A 15,030-nucleotide genomic window follows, 5' to 3' on the forward strand; every position below is an offset into this window, starting at 1 on the left:
AGGGTCATGACGGAGTGTGTAGAGCGGGATCTTGCTACAAATGTGGCAAGGAGGGGAATATGGCCAAGGACTGCCCCAAGGGGTTTGCAGTATGTTTTCACTGCAACCAGACCGGACACCGGAAGGCGGAGTGTCCGCAGTTGCGGGGATCGGCTCAGGGAGCACCTCAGGGATATGCCTCTGCCGCCATCAGAGCTACCGGGAGTGGGCCAGTGAAGGCCGAGGCGTCGAGGGCACGAGGGAGAGCATTTCAGTTGACCGCGGAGGAGGTCCGTGCAGCGCCCGATGTCGTGGCTGGTATTTATTCTTTCGTGTATTTATCATAATGTTGAAATATTATGCTTATATTATGTTATGTGTAGGTACTTTTCTTGTGAATTGTATACCTGCTTGGTATTATTTGACTCGGGTGCGAGTCGGTCCTTTGTATCTTTGGCTTTTAGTCAGCACATCAGTATTAGTCGCGAGGCGCTGAGTCGGCCTCTACGAGTTTCCATAGCTGACGAGAAGGCGATATATGCCACGGAGGTGATCCGTGGGTGTGTACTCGAGATTTTCGGTGTTGAGTTCCCGATTGATTTGGTTCCTATTGCCATGGGGGATGTTTGTGTCATTGTGGCCATGGACTGGTTGAGCAAGTTCGGTACGGTTATCGATTGCGAGCGACAGCTAGTGACCATATGAGACCCTAGTAGGGGAGTTCTTACAGTGTACGGCGAGGGTACCCGTTCTGGATCAGCATTTTGTTCGGCCGCTAAGGTGAGGCAGTGTTTACAGCAGGGCTGTAAGGGTTTTGTGGCGTACGTGTAAGATACGCGGGTTGATTCCGGGAGGCCGAGGTCGATGGAGGAGGTTCCTATTGTGCGTGAGTTTCCAGATGTTTTTCCGGAGGAGTTGCCGGGGGTGCCTCCCGTGAGGCAAGTAGAGTTCAGTATTGATTTGGTCCCGGGGGGCGCGCCTATTGCTAAGGTGCCTTATCGTCTTGCACCTCCATAGATGCAAGAGCTATCCTCGTAACTTCAGGAGTTTCTGGGGAAAGGGTTTATTCGGCCGAGTAGCTCGCCGTGGGGAGCGCCCATTCTGTTTGTAAAGAAGAAGGACGGTTCACATCGGATGTGTATTGATTACCGAGAATTGAACAAGCTGACGGTCAAGAACCGTTACCCGTTGCCGAGGATTGACGATTTGTTCGACCAGTTGCAGGGAGCATCTTGGTTCTCCAAGATTGATTTGAGGTCTGGATACCATCAGGTGAGGGTACGAGATGATGACGTCCAGAAGACAGCATTTAGGACGCGTTATGGGCATTATGAGTTTGCGGTGATGCCTTTCGGGCTCACCAATGCCCCGGCTGTGTTCATGGATCTCATGAACCGGGTATGCAGGCTGATGTTGGATCGGTCGGTGATCGTATTTATTGATGACATTCTGGTATATTCGAGATCTAGGGAGCAGCACGAGGAGCATTTGAGGGAGATTCTCAGAGTTTTGAGATCGGAGAGGCTTTATGCCAAATTCTCCAAGTGCGATTTCTGGTTGCGAGAGGTTTAGTTCCTTGGACATCTTGTCAACCAGGATGGAATATTGGTCGATCCATCCAAAGTGGAGGCGGTGATGAGTTGGGAGGTGCCGAGGTCACCCTCCGAGATCAGGAGTTTTCTAGGGTTGGCCGGTTATTATCGGAGATTTATTAGGGATTTTTCTAAGATCGCAGTGCCACTTACTAGGTTGACCCGGAAGGGTGTTGCTTTTTCATGGGGCCCCGAGCAGCAGGCCTCCTTTGAGACGCTTCGCCAAAGGTTATGTGAGGCCCCGGTGTCAGCCCTCCCAGAGGGAATGGAGGATTTTGTCGTATACTGCGATGCATCGATTTTGGGGTTGGGAGCGGTATTGATGCAGAGAGGGCATGTGATAGCGTATGCATCGAGGCAGTTGAAACCTCATGAGTCGAGGTATCCCACCCATGACCTAGAGTCGGGGGCAGTGGTGTTTGCCCTCAGGATTTGGCGCCATTGTTTGTATGGGGTTCGTGTACGATTTACACGGACCATAAGAGTCTGAAGTATTTGATGGATCAGCCCAACCTGAATATGCGACAGAGGAGGTGGTTGGATGTGGTTAATGATTATGATTGCGAGATCTTGTATCATCCGGGCAAGGCTAATGTAGTAGCCGACGCCCTGAGTCGTCGGGCGGATAGTGCCCCGTTGCAAGGTGTATGTTTACGGTTGACTGTGATGACTCCGGTGTTGGACACCATTCGAGGAGCACAGGCTGAAGCAATGAGGTCGGAAAACCAGAAGAGAGAACGAGTTTTTGGTTTGATATCTGAATTTGTTACCGATGGTCGGGGGCTTATGACTTCCCAGGGGCGTATTTGGGTACCATTCGTGGGAGGTGCACGTGCCATTTTGATGGAAGAGGCTCATCGGTCGAAGTTCTCGATCCATCCCGGGGCCACTAAGATGTATCTGGATTTGAGGAAAGAGTATTGGTGGCCCTGTATGAAGAGAGATGTTGCGTGGTTCGTTGAGAGGTGCTTAACCTGCCGTAAGGTTAAGGCCGAACATCAGAGACTGCATGGTAAGTTGCAGCCGTTGGAGATTCCCGAATGGAAGTGGGAGCAGATCACCATGGATTTCATCACCAAATTGCCAAGGACTGTTCGAGGAGTTGATGCAATGCAATTTGGGTGATTGTAGATAGGTTGACGAAGAGTGCTCACTTTCTTGCCATCAGTGAGAGTTCGTCTGCGGAGAAGTTAGCAGAGATATATGTGAGGGAAGTGGTGTCTCGGCATGGGGTGCCGATCTCGATTGTCTCCGACCGTGACGTGCGTTTCACTTCCAGGTTCTGGACGAAGTTCCATGAAGAGTTGGGTACTAGGTTGCATTTTAGTACCGCATATCACCCCCAGACCGACGGACAGAGTGAGCGGACGATTCAGACCCTCGAGGACATGCTCCGAGCATGTGTATTGGATTTCGGGGGAAGTTGGGATACGTATTTGCCTTTGGCCGAGTTTTCTTACAACAACAACCATCATCCGAGCATTGGTAAGCCACCCTTTGAGCTGTTGTACGGGAGGAAGTGTCGAACCCCCATTTGTTGGGGAGAAGTCGGGCAACGTGTTATAGGCAACACAGAGATAGTACTTCAGACGACAGAACAGATCCAGCAGGTCAGACAGAGGTTACTGACTGTACAAAGTCGGCAAAAGAGTTACGCGGACAGACGTCGATCCGAGCTTGAGTTCCAGGTCGGTGATTTTGTGCTCCTGAAGGTCTCTCCTTGGAAAGGAGTGATCCGATTCAGGAAGAGGGGCAAATTGGGGCCCCGATATGTCGGACCATTTCGGGTAATCGCGAGGGTAGGCAGGGTAGCCTATCGCTTAGATTTGCCAACATAATTGAGGCAGATTCACGACACTTTCCATGTGTCGCAATTACGGAAGTGTATAGCCGATGAGTCGGCAGTGGTTCCATTAGACGATATTCAGGTGGATGCGAGCCTGAATTATGCTGAGAGACCAGTGGCTATCAGGGATCGAAAAATCAAGGTTCTGAGGAACAGGGAGGTACCTTTGGTCTTGGTTCAGTGGCAGCATCGGAAGGGGTCCGAGATGACGTGGGAACCGGAGCATGAGATGCGAGAGCAGCATCCAGAGTTATTTGCAGAGTGAGACTTCGAGGGCGAAGTCTAGTTCTACTGGGGGAGAATTGTAACAGCCCGGAATTTTCAGGTATTTATTTTGGACTTAAGTATGGAATTTGTGAGTGGACTCGGCGAGTTGGAGCCCAGACTCGCCGAGTAGGATCACGGATTTGGGCGCGGGTTCGCGTCTGGACTCGACGAGTCCAAGAGTGGACTCGGCGAGTCCACGCTATGTGGTGAAACCCTAAATTTCGGGGTTTGCGGCCTATTTAAAGGGCCTTATGGCCGTCATTTGTGCTCACCCAACCCTTAGAGAGAAACCCTTGAGAGTTGGAACGTTTTGAGAGAGAAAGGGAGCCTTATTGACCTTATGTGTGTGATCTAGCAAAGAAGGAGGAGGATCTAAGCAAGAGGAAGCAAAGGAGGCTGCTATTTAGTGGATTTGAAGCTTAGAGCATCAATCTAGAGGTATGAATTCGATCCATTTTCTGATTTGTGAAGGATAGGGAAATCTAGGGTTTCTTATGGACATTTATGGAATGATTTGATGCCAAATAGTCCCCTTCTTGTGTTGAGACTCTGGATCTGGATCCATAGAGGTCCAAAGAGCCTCCCTCTTCCAGCTTTATGTATAGCAATGGAGTTTATGGCCATGAGATATTGAAACTTAGACAAAAAACATCATTTAGGGTCATATAGAGATTGTATGGGCATCAAGATAGTGACTTTACGTGCTAAATAAGCTTGGAGGGACTGGATCTATGTGTTAATGGACTGGATCTGACCTCATGATCAAGTTTTAGTCATTGCATGGCACGGACTCGCCGAGTCCGAAGAATAGACTCGACGAGTAGTATGAATGTTGCCCGATCATACAGCGTGTGGTCTTGCCGAGTTGGGAAGGGTTGACTCAGTGAGTCAGGCGAAAATCAGAGTGGACAGGTGGACTGAGTCAAGTTGGACTTGCCGAGTTGTTCTTGAGACTTGGCGAGTTGAGTCGTGGTGGCCCCACAACTCATGCCAGGAGGGACTCGTCGTGTTAGGGGAATACTCGACGTGTCAAGGGAGGATTTCAGGGAAGTTAGTGTATACGCTCAGACTCGCCGAGTCGCTATATGCACTCGCCGAGTCCGGTCAAAGTTGACCGTTGACCGTTGACCAGGGTTGACTTTTGTTGACTTATTAAGGAGTAGCCAACCTTAGTTGGGAAAGTGTTAATTAGAGATGTATTGTGGTTTAGGAGGACTATAGCTCGGGAGATCGAGCGCTAGTGATTTCAGGACTTACGACTTATCGAGATACGCGAGGTGAGTCTTCTCACTATACTTTACCTTGAGTAGGTAACCAGAGTTATGTGATAGAGTATTTGCATACAATGTATGTTATGTGTTGTACTGCATTATTTCTATGTGATTTATGTTGTACATGTTTACAGAGTTAGAACCTGAGGGTTCACAGAGTTTGGGTGCACGGACCCACAGAGTTACAGCCTCGAGTGGCTAATATGTGTTATATGTGGTATTTTGGGGAACTCACTAAGCTTTGTGCTTACAGTGTTTGATGTTATTGTTTCAGGTACTAGTGACGACCGCGGGAAGGCGCCGGCTTGATCCGTACACACAGACAAAGTTTATACATTTGTGATCTTGGGATTTTGTATTTACTTGAAGTGGATAATTAATATGGTTGTTTTATGAGTATTAAATGAATTATGTTTTACGAAAATTTGAAAATTTTGTTTGAAATTCACAGTGTTACATTTCTCTTCATTTCTTTGCAAGTTAGGAACAAAGACACATAGAATGTAAAAGAGGAGGCAAAAGACACAAACACACACATTGTGTGTGAGGTGCGGCTGCCATAGCTTTCACTTCCATAAGAGTTGCTAAGAGTCGGTGATTCCATCTAGGGTTCGACAAGCTTAATCCATATCTCGACATCTTACCTCCTACATCGTATTTATTCAACCATTCGTGACCATTCTAGAGTTTAACATGTTCTTTAGAATTCTAGGGTTCGACATCTGTTGAGATTCTTTAACATTGTTCACTAGCCTTCTAACCTTTCTCTGGATAGGCATCGAATCCAAGGTAAGAATAGATATGTTACATTACATTATACAATCCTATCATCGATTTGGTTTAATTTCATTTTCCATGATCTGATTCTCATCTATTCATAAAGAAAATTTATGCATTCTAGCCATTCGATGAAATGCCTGACTTAAATTAAACAATTCTAAAATCAAAATAAGAATTTTTAATGTCTTTTAAATAAACGTATCAAAAGCATCCTCCTTCACGTTTTTTGAAAAACGTATTGGAAGAAAAATTAAATTACCAAATATAAAAAAAAATGTTTTTCCATATTTTGGTATATTATGCTAATTTTCCTTCGCTCCTTTTTGGGAACAAATGGTGTATGTTTTGCTTATATACAAGTCTTATCATTTTGACTTACTGATCATATACATGTTTGAGTTTTAAATGACTTGAAGCATCAGGAATCCTTATCTTGTTATTTTCACTTACTGATCACATAAATGACTTGAAGCATCCGTAAGTAAACTTCACTTGTATTCTGCATTTAATTGTTCATATTACACGTCTATACAGTTTATAGCAATTATCTTGTGTTTCTTTAAGTATGGTGTTAGCTATTCCTGGTTTGTAGGTAAAAGGAAGGGTAAAGGGTTTAACATGAAGCCTCCTATCTCTGTTTGCCACTAGGTATCTGATATTCGACACCTTGATATCTAACTCCATTGAAAGACCACCTGTCAAGTGAAGTTAATAAAAGGAATTTTAGGATGAAGTACATATAATACAATAAAAAGCTTTTTTTTTTAAAATGAAAGGTAAGTTGGGAAATAATCTATGGGGTGAAGAATTAGTTATATTAGTGGAAGCCTCAATGGAACCAGCTGTAATATATGTAAAATAGGTGCTTGATATCATAAGCAAGGCGAGCAATAAGGGTATAAAAGGAATTGCACACATACCAGGTGGCGGGTTCATAGATACCATTTTTCGTGTTTTCGCTATAGGGCTTGGTGCTCTTGTTTATAATGACTCTTGTTCAGTTCCCCCTATTTCTAAATGGATCCAAAAGGTATTTAAGTTTTTTTTGGTATTAAAAAAAAAGTTGGTTATTTGTTTTTTTCTAATGATGTTTCGGGTTTTGCCCCTTTTCAGGCTGGAGGGATTGAAGATGGTGAAATGAAAAGGACTTTTATTATAGGAATTGGGATGGTTTTGGTTGTTAGTAAAGAGGTTTCTGAAAGGGTAGTTAAGGAAGAATGTGAGATGTTGTATCGTGTTGGTGAAGTCTTTTCAGGTAATAAACAATTTGACATCATTACCCTTGAGTAGTTTAAAAATGGTACTGAATTGTTTGATGTTTTGACTTTTATTACCGGGGGCAAAAGTGGAATCCACTCCGTGAGAGGTTAGATAGCTATGATTTTTTATTAAAGAACAACTGTATGTTTTTCTGTTTTTTTTTTTCTTACTTAGTTCACGAACAGACATTACAGTTAAACCATCTATAGCTAGCTTTAATTTTCTATAGTTTTTGTTCCTACAGTTTTTTTCCTTGTACAGTTTTTGTCCCTCTAATAGTTTTGGTCCATGTAACATGTTGCAATAGTTTTGGCCCATGTGATTTTGTCTCATTTATAGTTTTTAACCCTATAACAACTGCATTAATTTTTCCATGGCAATATGTTCACCAAATGATTAAAAGTTCTTTAAATTGTTCCTTGTGGTATATCTTTATTCTAAGTCATGAATATTTTTGATTGAATAACTATGTCAGATTCTCCACGTGATTCAGTTCAATTTATTGAATGGTTACCTTCATCTTGCCCTCATGCCTTGCTAATTGCTAACTTTCATGGGAGAATAACTATCTGGACTCAGCCTTCCCATGTAAGCTTTGCCTTTTTTACTTCTAGTATCTTCTTTCACTATTTGTGTACATCTTACCTCCTGCTTACCTCATTCTTTTGGGAGTTGTTTTTTTTGTATGCAAGTAATACTATTGGTTTAATGTTTGTTTTTCTTTACTGGAAAAAGTATTTGTAGAAAAGATTAGCCATTATTTCTGTTTGGACTAAGTTATCTTGCCAAGTTCTTTAGGTTGACACACTAACATTAGTATTGACATTGAGAGTGATACTGACATTGACATGTTTAATGATACTCCAAAGACTAGCACCACCAATCATATTCATAAAGCTTATGGAAGCTCTGATCGTTTGCCTTCTACTCATACATGGTAAGATAATCATGTTTTTTTTGTCAAATTACCTTTTTGCCCCTGAATGACATGATACCTAAAAAGTTCTTTGTGATTTCTGAAAATTTAGCCTGATCGTAGATATGAGTCGTAGCCTTGACTTGGGTATTTGCAGGCACTGCCAAATCCTTCATGAACTGTGAAAAAGTTGGAGATTTTTTGAGAGGCTACAACAAAATCAAGAAGCTCTGCTTCAACTTTTTCCAATGTTTTAGCTTTTGCAGCTGCAATATACACAGGAATACTAATAGGGATGTATACCAAACTTGCTGTTTTTATTCAGATTTTTAAGGTTATGGAATTCATTGGCAAGAAGGAAGGGTTACAACCTCCTCCTGGATTTGCTGCTCGCATAACAAAAAAAATCTGGTCGGAGTTTAAGGAGGTCTATATTGTCATTTGAGACATGTCGTGTCCAACAGTTAAGATCACTTTGACACTATTTCTTGTGTTTACTTGTGGTGTTATTTAAAGGAATGATGATATGTGATTTTTTATTCTCATCTGTACCCTTTTACTAATAATCAAGTAATTCCCCCAATAGACTGGGAAGAATTTGTATATGAGATAACATCTGACATTCTGAAAGAGCAGAGCCCTAAAAGGTTTATATATTCTATATTTATACATATCATACACTATGTATATGCTGTAATTATATATTTTTACTTATTTTTATGTGTATATGTTTATATAGGCTGTTCCAGGTTTGGGGAAAATTTTATGAGTTACTTGTGAATTGTATCCCTCCTAAAGTTATATTGAAGGTTGTAATCTCTCCTCTCACAAAACTAGTCTGGATTTGGTTTTGTTGTAATTGAAAGTGAATGTTTTTATTGATATGATTCAGAGGCTACTTCATGAAGTGCTGAAGAGACTAGATTCTGAATTGAAGCATGAGGTTTGTCATTGGGCAGCATATTATGTGAGTTCACTGTTCATGGTATTGTCCCATTAAATCCATATTTTTTTTAAAACATTATTCTTTTAGTATTGATATTTTTTTTAGGAACATAATATGTGCCTTGGACAGAAACCCATATTTCACATTGAAGGTACTTTTTTCTAATCACTTGAGTTTTAAAATAATTTATAGCGATTGCTATTAACCATGCATGCAGTAGACTGAACTGTTGCATTGATTAAGCTCACGAGGGTTGTTTTTGTTTATAATAAAAAATGGGAAACAACTTTTGGTTATGCTCATGAAAATACATTGTTTTTTCTTGCATCTAACCCTATAAAGTGATATCCAATATCTTTTGCAGATGGATTATATAAACACTTCACACCCGAATTTTATTGGTGGGAGTAAAGCTGTTGAAACAACAATGCAGTTAGTGAAGTCTTCTAAAATTACAACCACAAATTCAAGGCAAAAAGGTGAAACTCTAAACTCTAAATAGTATGATTGATAAAAAAAATATATTTTAATCAAGTTCTTGTTAAAAAAATATATTTTATGAAAATGCACTTGAAAAATGAAAAAACATATAAATGAGCACAAATTTGTAAAATTTAGGACTTCATGGTACTTTCTCTATTAATATCAACTATTTTTTCTACATTAAGTAAAAACGAAACAACTATATATAGGTGAGGTGTTGTTATTAGTCCATAGAAAATCACTTTTTTATTGGCAGATTGAGATGGTGTAGAAGATTATTGCATACATGGCAGATTGAGATGGGTAATCATGTAACAGATTGTTCTTTTTCCTTTTCCACATATGACCTACCACAAGGTTGATACTTGTTGCATTCTCCTACATATCTCAATAAAATATTGTATAAACCTTGATGAAATTTATTTAATGGTGTGTTTGTATGTCAAGGTGATGATAATACTGTTGCACATTGTGGGAAAGGGGAAAACAAAATTTTAATTTGATGTGAAATAGGTTGCTTCAGCAAAGCGGAGAGTTGATGAGTACAAATATACTCAGATGATGCAGGAAACTGGTGGTTATCAGTCCATGTAAGTTTCTTGATTTGTAACATCTTCTATTCAAGAAATAACAATGTACTTTCCATAAAAAAAATTATAAATTATATTCTTTGAAAAATTTCCTAGATTGGTAGGTTTAAAAGTAGAATGTCCTAATAAGAATTATTTTTAAAAGTAGTACGAAAATGACAAGTGATTTTGTGTTGTATTTATAGGGTTGATGAAAGTGAATTGCTCTGGAGTTAAAAGAGGAAAAGAAAGCTCAAACTGAAAAAGATAAGATGCTGCAAATGCAAGTGTTGCATTCTTCATTTCAATTGTTAGTTGTAGTTTAGATGAATGCAAATTTATATATTGTAAGAAATAGAATTGTATGACATTAAATTTTATGCAATGGATTGCATTTTTTGTATAAGGTATTTTATTTCTACTATGAGACATTAAATGCAAATTTAATTTAAAAATTAATAAATATATAAATATTTTTTTTGAACATTTAAATTTACGATACGCAAAAGTGTGTGTCATCTTCATTTATGACATGGCCTTTCTTGACAGGGGTTTTAATGATACGCATTGCGTGTCGTAAATGCGTGTCATAAATGTGTGTCGTAAATGCGTGTCATAAATGTTTGTCGTAAATGCGCGTCGCCTATAGACAACGCGCAAAAGCGTGTCGTCTCTCGTTATGACAGAGCCTTTCTTGATGTGCATTTGCGCGTTGTCTGAGTGTTTTGCGACACGTATTGCGCGTTGTAAAAGGCTGTTTTCTAGTAGTGTTAGAGTCAATACCTGTGAACTCACCAACTTTATGTTGACATATTTTAAAATGCATGTGTTTTCAGGAAGTTGATAACTATGATACAAGAAATGGCGTTACACTACCCGGTGTTTCCGCTGACGGCCGGGGTGTGACAAAACCTCAAGAACAATTTGATGAAGATAATGCGGAAAATAAGAACGAACACAATAATGAAGATGTGATTGATGAACAAAATATTTTATTCAATAACATGAGGAAATTACACTATAAGAAAAGATTAAAGTAAATCTATTCTACCTAAGAAACCTCATTATGATTGGCGGCTACATCTTGCCTCACTCTTAACCCTAATAATGAATATTAGATGACTATTTATAGGGAATAAAACAAATATTGGACCAATAACCTACATATCATCAAGGGGGGCCATTGTCATAATCCATGGAATACTTTGAACCCTACATTCTTCCCCTCAAAGTATGGAACGAATGATAACGCTTCAACTTCCAAAACAAGCATCTAGCAAATAAGAAAGGATCTCGTGACGAGGAATATCAAAAGCGATCCACGAATCTTGATTCTTCAATAGTCTTCAAACCGGGTTCTAGGATATTAATACGAAATCAAGAACTGAAGTAATGTTTTTAAACTTCATCTTCTAATCTAATCCCAAAGATTTTCAAGAAAGTTAAACCCGCCATAAAAACCCATTTCGGAATTAAGAAACAAAATCACTTCTTGTCTTTGAAGAACTCCCCCTCCAAGTCACAACGATCTTCAAATAAGCTAATGATATAAGGCACCAAAAATATCATGTAACAAACCAAATTTAAGATTCGTAATGTCATTCGATCGAGAAATCACTAAAAGTAAGAGATATATATCAAAGCTTTAGAAGATTTCATCTTGAACTTTTCTGTAAAAGCTACTTCTCTATAAAAGTTTTAGAAGAGTTCATCTTGAACTTTTCTGTAAAACCTTCCTTCATATCGCTACCACAAGTGTCATAAAAAATCTTCAAATTTGAAAAGTCACAAACCAATTTCGAATGGCCATATGAAATTCTCCCCTTTTTTTATAATCAAAAAATGATTATAAAACCTTCAAATGGTCATAAGAATGATCTTGAATTGGATAAACAATTACTATACTCCCCCTCGACAAAATGGAATAAACATTGAAGTTGAAAATCTGAAATAGTCGAAAAAAATGACTTTATTGCAAAAAACGACCTTCCGAACTGCCATGACTTGTTGGAATCCATAATTTTCTGTTCAAGAAAAAATATGTTCGCTTAAAAATCCAAAATTGTCCATCATCCCTTAAATTTGTAAACATTTTAGAATATTGGGCAGAAACTGTCACTTTGCTGAAAGTCAAGGAACTGAAATGGAACACTCCATCATTTTCATTTTAATTAGTAAAAAATTCCGAAATTGAACAAAAACTGTCATGTTGATGAAGTTACAGGGACCGAATGTGTAAATTCCAGTTTTCTTCCCCATTTATTCTGATTAAACAAACACAACAACAACGACAGTGAAACACGACTTCCGATTCCGAATCCACGAGTAACATGAAGACGGATTCCGAGATAAAATGAAAGTCCGAACTCTGATTAACGCCAACATTTCGAGCACCAGTTCCTTTCCGATTGAAGATCTGAGTTCTGATTCCGAACATTCATCATAGCCATTCCAAATACAGTGATTTAAGTTCTGATTCCGAATGAACTTTCCGATAAACTCTTCCGATTCCGAGTACCAGTGAATTCCGAACACCTACCGATCTAGATGTGAGTTACAATTCTGAGACCCCTTTTGTTCTGATTAATCTTCCTCTTCGTTACCATAAAATCGTAAGCACCAAATTTTGACTTTTATCTTTGACAGACAATTATTGAGTTCCAATTCCGATTGTGAAACCCTTCATCGAACACAATACCTGACAATCACCAAAATCATCTTCTTCAAATCATTTCCAGATCAACAACCCATTTTCAATCAAATTAAACACCATATTCATCTATTCTTCACCTGTTGTTCATCATAAGTCGACTAAATTGGAATTCAACATGCACCAAATCGCCACTTCCAAAAATCGATCACAACAATATCATCTGAAAATTTCAAGTTCAACACAAGTTAAATTAATCGAAAAATCAAATCAACTGTAAGAATAGGAATGAGAAAATCGATGAAAAATATGATCTTGGATTAAAACTAAAAAAATCGATTCATGAGAATTGATGTACACACGTTGACAACCATTAACCTCAAACGATTAATAGAAAATCATCGATTGTTGATTTTGAACTGAATACTCAATGAACGATATCAAAAGCAAGTGACGCATATGGGAACATGTGATAGTATTAGGGATAAAAAGAATGGATCATGAACAGTAAAGGGCCAAATTTTATGGGCCAAAACGAATGAAACCGATCTCTCAATGCAATATATTGATTTTGGATTGAACAAATGATCAGATCCTATAGAAAATACGAACAAAATATGAATCCGATTGAAAAGAATATCATAAATCCTCAGGAACAGTAGCTTGAATAAGAATCTTGATTCCAAACTGTGAAAACATCATAAATCTTCAATAACTTGTGCAGAAAATCATCAAATCAAGAACCGATAATTCAAAAATCAATTGATCTTCAAAGATCCGCTCTGATACTACTTGTTAGGTCAAAACCTCAAGAACGATTTGATGATGATAATGCGGAAAATAAGAATGAACACAATAATAAAGATGTGATTGATGAAAAAATATTTTATTCAAGAACATGAGGAAATTACACTATAAGAAAAGATTAAAGTAAATATGTTCTACCTAAAAAACCTCATTATGATTGGCGGCTACATGTTGCCTCTATTAACTCTAATAATGAATATTACATGAATAGGGAATAAAACAAATCTTCGGCCAATAACCTACATATCATCAAGAGGCCCATTGTCATAATCCGTGGAATACTTTGAACCCTACAAGATACATGGCATTATAGTGAGGTAATAGGTATGAAAAACTTGTGTCTTGAGATACATAAGTTTGAGCACAAAATACCATTTCAATTCCTTATATAGAATTTATATTAAATCAAAAATTGATAAAGTTTCATATTGAAACACATTTCATATAGCTTAAGCTTGTTGTAATTTGAAATCATTTATTCACCTTTACTTTAACTCATATATCATGCCTATATGAAATGTATTCAATGCATATCCATACAACAATGAAACCTTTAGGGAGTACATATAATTATGTTACGCCATTCTAAATTTGTTATTTCATATGAAATGAAACCTTTGGGGAGTACATAAGATTTTATCACAATGGTGATACCCCAAGTAAATAATAGTAAGAATAAATCAAATTATTATGATGATAGATTCATAAGACAACTTCATCATAAAAGGAGGTATCATCCCAGTGAAGTCTTTTGTATCCATATCTTTGCGATATGATGTTGTCTAGACTTTCGTTACCATAACAAAACTCCAAATTAAATGTACCTATGGGAACACCTCTTTTTTGTGACATCCCTATTTTTACGGCCCAAAAATATGTTTTCTTTATGCTTATTTTAAAATAAAGTATTCTTTATATTGCGGATTTGTCTCATAAAAAATATTTCCAAAGAAATGTTTTTCATTGATTATTAAAATTTTTTGGGATGTCATAATTGATATAACAAACATAAGCATAGATATAGTCATTACATACCTTACAATATATTATTATACTAATGGATTATATCTCCTCGAATCTCTCATCTAATCCAAAACACCACTATCCATGTACCTTCAAACTACTACCTATGAGACAAAGAAACTGAGTGGGTCAAGAGATCACTTTGGAAATATATTGTGTCACTTAATTTACTTTACAAAAATAAGCATGTTATAAATTTTGTTTATTGGCAACTTGAAATATTTGTGAAACTATGTGTGCCTTTGGGTCGAATACGATTCACATAAAACAATATCGTATAAAACTTAATGTATTTACAACCAAATTTGATAAAATAATAGATGTAACTTTGATAACAATATTGTATTAATCACTAACCAAAACATGATATCAATAAATAAGCCAATTGATAATTAAACAATAGCAAGATTGCAAGAATCAAAATTATCAAAATATGATATTTTTTGTAGGGAAAAATGTTAGCAGAATTTACAAAATCTCAAAAGCACTGGGTAGTGCTCTAACTCAAGGAGAGATAAAACACATTAAAATCAATGAAAATCAAATATTTGATTACTAGGTGTAAAACTTGTGTATTACACGTGTTGATTAAACAAAAGATTAAATATTAAAATGTAAACACTAAGTTTTTTTGAAAATAT

General features: G+C 38.0%; 2 long non-coding RNA genes across 2 annotated transcripts; one reads left to right on the plus strand and one right to left on the minus strand.

Moving 5' to 3' along the window:
• Positions 1-8,843: 8,843 nt before the first annotated feature.
• On the plus strand, positions 8,844-9,931 carry LOC145038912 (uncharacterized). Its single transcript, XR_013679628.1, has 3 exons — positions 8,844-9,008; positions 9,222-9,336; positions 9,854-9,931. It is a non-coding gene; the product is annotated as an uncharacterized LOC145038912 (long non-coding RNA).
• A 2,168-nt stretch (positions 9,932-12,099) lies between these two features.
• Positions 12,100-13,021, minus strand: LOC145038913 (uncharacterized). The gene is made up of 3 exons (XR_013679629.1): positions 12,922-13,021; positions 12,700-12,782; positions 12,100-12,607 (listed from the first exon to the last, which is right to left on the minus strand). It is a non-coding gene; the product is annotated as an uncharacterized LOC145038913 (long non-coding RNA).
• Between the last annotated feature and the right edge of the window lie 2,009 nt (positions 13,022-15,030).

The sequence above is a fragment of the Lactuca saligna genome, chromosome 4 (assembly GCF_052625555.1).
Source record: "Lactuca saligna cultivar CGN05327 chromosome 4, ASM5262555v1, whole genome shotgun sequence".
Lineage (NCBI taxonomy): Eukaryota > Viridiplantae > Streptophyta > Magnoliopsida > Asterales > Asteraceae > Lactuca > Lactuca saligna.